We start from the raw sequence: 5,233 nt of genomic DNA on the forward strand, positions 1-5,233 counted from the left end.
AAAAGGTAGAGTGCCCAGCAGTTTTGCTCCGTGGACTGCTCAGAATGGAAAATGACCAAAGGGAAGTTTAATTTTTCTGCTTTAGGAAAAAGCAACAATAGCAGAATATCTCTGCTGGCCCCAGGGTATCAGTTTAACTACAGAAATGGCAAATGCCAGAGGTGGAGGAAGATTGCCAGGGCCCGTTGGAGAACAGGTGAGATGTACTTTCTCTTAGACTCTATTTTTTTGGTTGCAAGTTAACAGGGGCCCAATCAGAATAGAGTAATTCAAAAAGAGAAGACTTTTCAAATATATGGAACTCTATATAGCTCATGGAAACTGGGTGTGAATTGCAACAGGGCCTGTTACTAGAAGCAGAAAAAGATTTGGAATTAAGACAGCTCTGTCCATCTGTCTCCCTCCAGGGCCACAAGCTCTCAGCTCTCTGCTTGCCTTTCTGCACATGTGCTACAACTTCTTTCTCTGAAGACAGGATCTTCCACATCTCCTGTGGGCTTATGGAGGAATTTAGCCACCAGGCAGCTTTCAGGTTCAACTGTCCTCAGCATTCACCTCTGAGTCAAGGATGGGCAGATTTCATTGACCAAGCATGGGTCAGACCTATTAATTGGCTATGGCAGTTGTTCCCAAAGTGTGGCATCCAGAAAGGCAGCATCTGCAAGATCTGGGAGCTTGTTAGAAGGCTACCCCATTGTTACTGAATCAGAAACTTCAGAGGTGGAGCCCAGGAACCTGGTATCACAAGCTCTGCAGGTAGTTCTGATGCACACAACTCTGAAAACCTCTGAGCTTTGGCAAGAGGAAGGAGTTGGGTGTCTTATAGGAGTGTGGGAAGTAGCTTATATGGTGACCCATTTCTGTGAGTGGGTAGGGCTCACTCAAATAGTTCTCAGGTAAAGGAAATTGGGAATGGGAAGAAACTCTAGAAGCTGTTTGTGATCTCCCCTCCCCACCTTGAATCTTAAGAGAGGCATTTGAGATTTTGACAAAAATCAGGGATCTAATATTTTGTTACTACTATTATGAAACTATTATATTCCAGGACTAGAATGAACTAGGGCAATGTAGATTACAAATAATAATAATTTGTCACAGTTAATGGAAGTACAGTAACTGGAGCAATTAAAATGAAAGGAAACTAAGATAAGGTTTGCTCTAGAACAGTGTTTCTCAACCTTGGCCGCATATTGGAATCACTTGAATCATCTGGGGAGCTTTCAAAAATACTGACACTAAGGTCCCATCCCTGCCCATTTTCATTCAATTGACCTAGGGTGCAACTTGGGAATTAGGATTTTTAAAACCTCCCAGGGGATTCTAGGGTGCATCTAAGGTTGAGAACCACTAGGCTAAAATTTCATCATCAGAGCTGGGAGCTTTAAGTGTCTTTTGAAGATAGCAAGGGATATGATTTGATCCAACTAAGTTTTCCAAACAAAGGAAGTAACAGAGGTATAATTTAGCTTAGAACTGGTACATTGCCTGCATTTGTAAAGCAGATAGTGAGATTGTGTCTGGTTTACTAGGAGATGAGGTTCAGTTCAGTTTGAGAGATTGAAATACAAATGGACAAGGACCAAGAAACTCTGACCCACTATCAGCAGTAATCAGGCAAAGAAACACTGGCTGACTACCTGTTGCAGTCGATCCAGGAAGCTGGCCGCTATCTAAAACAACCAGCCCTGGAAGCTAAAGCACAACCTCCTAATAATCAACCCAAAAAATAGGGAGGGCTTGATCAATAACTGACAGCTTCCTTAATTTTTGCCTATGTTTCAAACTTGGGACCAACTGGAGAAAGTCAAATATGCTCCCCTAACCAATCCCTTAGGATAGCCTGCTTTTCCTTAGCCCACCTCCAGCTTCCCCAAGGCAAAAGACTCCAATTACAGCATGCCTGAAGTCTTTCCTTTTTTCCACTATAAAGCTTCCCCACTCCCCTGCCTGCCTTTGACTCTCTACCAAGCACACTGTTGGTGGCTGACTATCTTGCTATAGGAAGCTCTGAATGAGTAGCCTTTGCTTGTTCTCATTTGGGAGTTCTTTGTTTATTTCCACAACTTCAACTGAGCTTCTTTTTTTGGTCACCTATTGAACTTCCTGTGTCAAGCCCTCTCCTAGGTGCCAGGGATACACTTGGTACTGAACAAGAGTCCCTAGGTTCAGCTCCCTCTCTAGGGCAGGAATCAGATGCATAGTGTGATCTGAAATTCTGCATTGTCTATACATCGATGCTTCTCAATTTCGAAGCTCAAGTACATTAATGAGGTTGGTCAGTTCTTGGCATGCTAAAAGTAATGTGTTACTAACAACAGCTAAAGTTCCAAAGTTCACAGTAAATAAATTGTGGTGAGTTTATGACTATCCCAATAATAATATCATTTACTCACTTCAACTCTAGCATTATTGAGAATCATAGACAGAATTACAGCTGGGAATTGTTCACAATCTGCAAAGGATGACCATAAAATTACTTATGAAAGTTTCAGTCACATATTTCTTTGACTGATTTTGTGAGTACATTTAGCTTATCAGTCAAAATGGCAGACTGTTTCGTCTCGGGCACAACTGTAACACATGTGAAGGTATATCTGCATTTTAAGACAGAGTAGGGAGAGGTATGGAAGGATGGTCAGGCCAGTGATCCCACATGGTCAAGTAGTGCCTGGAAGTTCTATGAAAGCAGGGGCTCATCTCTGTGTTCCCAGGAGTCCCGCACTGGAGACCCTGCCTTGCACCTAGAGATCAACAAATGTTTAAATACTGAATTGAATGGCAGGTTTGCTCATTAATCTAATGTCACAGGATTGCCATAATCTGTATTTATCAAGGGGACAAGTAGCTGAAAATAACAGAAACCCTCTCAAAATGGTGACAGCAAAGCTCAGATATGCCATTAGGATATAATCTTTGTCTCTAGACCCTGCAATCCTCTCTCCTGCTGTGGAAGCCAAGTGGCCACTGGCTGCTCCAGGCTTATGTTCAATTAGCTGAGCAACCCCAGTGGAAAAACAATTCCTGGTGATTACAGCCCTATCCTGGGGGATGAGGGGGAGATGGTTGATTCAGATAGGCCCAGCTTGAGTCACATGCCCACCCCTGAGCCAATCATTGCATCCAGTAGGATGTGGTTATTTCATAGGTGAAGACTTATAAACAACCCATGAAATGTGAGATGGGCTCAGCCGAATTGGCTGAGAATAAGGATGGCTCCCCAAAAGGAAAATTGCATTGTTATTTCCAGCTCCACAAGTAGGCATTATTTGGAGAAACTGATGTTCAGAACAACAAAGTGACTCGCCTAAAACCCACAGGTACTGTGACAGAAGGGGCTTGCATTCAGTCTGCTTGACAGTAGCCTGCCCTCAAGAATTGAGTATCTGTGAGGCTGACCCAGCTTAAGATTCAGGGTCCCTCGTGTACTTGGACCCTTTCCAAGACCCTGGGACGAGCCTCAACAATTTTTCGTTTAACATGTATATTTTTAATTATGATATAATCAATTCACTTATCATAAACGTAACCACCTTAAAGTGAGAATTCAGTGGCATTTAGCATATTCACGATGCTATGCATCTACCACCTCTATGTAGTTCTAAAACGTTTTCATCACCCCCAAAGAAAAACCTGTACCCCATTAAGCAGTCATTCTTTATTCCCCCTGCCCCCAACCCGTTTTTTGTCTGCCCCTTTTACTTAGCATAATGTTTTCAAGTTTCATCTAAGTTGTGGTGCCTTAGCAAAATTTAAAAAATAACGTTGTATTTCTTTTCTCAAAGAGTGCTGTGGTAACTACTATAAGATTCAAGCACCCACCCACCCCCAAAAAACAAACAAAACCTGGATTGAACCCTGCTAATCTTCTTTCCTTGTGCCTGTCTGCCTCTCCCTGACTGCCTTAACAGCTAGTTTGAGGAAACATTCTTCCAAACTTGGGTACTTACACCACTTCTGCATCAAAACTTTCTCTGGCCTCCCCAGTAGAAATTGTCTATGTCCTAGACACAGCACATTCTTTGACGTTCTCCTAGAGCCCCTGTCTTATGCTCCCTTGCCTTCTTGCAGTTAAATGTGTGTGTCTCATTTGTTCTCTGCTAAAATGTGAGTGACTTTCAGGGTGACTTAATCATTTTCATCGTCCCCATGGTAGTAAGTATATTGCCTGCTTACGGTACCAGACCCAGTGCATGTGTGGTGGGTGGGTAAACCATGAAGCCAAGGGCTTCTTTGTTGGATCTTTGTGGAATGCTAGACTTTTTTGTATATTGGGACAACTCTTTACCTTAGGTCTTCCCAAATAGGAAATTAATTGCTCTAGAGGTGTGCAATATGTTACAGACCAGATATTCTCTTAGTTGTCATAAATGCTGCATTAAGGTTGTTTTGCTAGAAAGGCTGTCTCTTGTAATTTCCCTGTGCTTCTCTCCCTTAGGACACTTTCACCACTTATGTGGATTCTTAAGAGATGGTTGGGCTGTTGTCAAGTCTTTACTGGTAAATATTTAATGTTAAAGTCGTTTTCACGTCTGTCTAATGGTTTGTGTACCAAATAATAGACTTCTCTCTAATGTATCCTGAACAGCCTATAGAAATGCACATCTCCTCTGCAGAAGCAGGAATGCTATTTTCTCTACCTGATAACCTGACAATTCTGTTTTGTATTAGAAGAAACTTTAAGTACTGCATTTTTTCTAATTACTTTTGAATGCAATTTCTGTTTACCTGTTGGAAATATAATACATACACATTGTGGAAAATGCAAAAAAATCTATACTAGGGAAAAATACCTGTATGGATATTAATTTGTGTGAATATTTTCTTATGGAGATTTCTGAAATGTTTCAACCCAGGATTAGAGTGCATTGGGAATGGATCATTAAATTTCATCTCAGAGTATATTTCTGTGTGTGCCCCCACTGAGATTAAGATGCTATTTTAGAACAACTGGAAAGGAAACATCACCTCACCAACCAGTAGAAATAGCCTTACCAATCTGTTAATGAATAGGAGTAAGATGAAACAAGCAGGCTAGAAAAATAGGTTTGCACACGTCAAAGAAAATGAATCAGAACCTCAGAGGGCCATGATTGCAGGCAACCATATCTGCAAAGAGACTCTAGTTACATTTCAATTTCAAGAGAAGATCAGATTCTGAAAACATCTATTTTGAGGCTTTTGGAATTTTTGTTATTGTTAGTTTTCCCCAGTAAAAGTTGCTTTTGGAAAACTC

Source organism: Choloepus didactylus, chromosome 4 (genome assembly GCF_015220235.1).
Source record: "Choloepus didactylus isolate mChoDid1 chromosome 4, mChoDid1.pri, whole genome shotgun sequence".
NCBI lineage: Eukaryota > Metazoa > Chordata > Mammalia > Pilosa > Megalonychidae > Choloepus > Choloepus didactylus.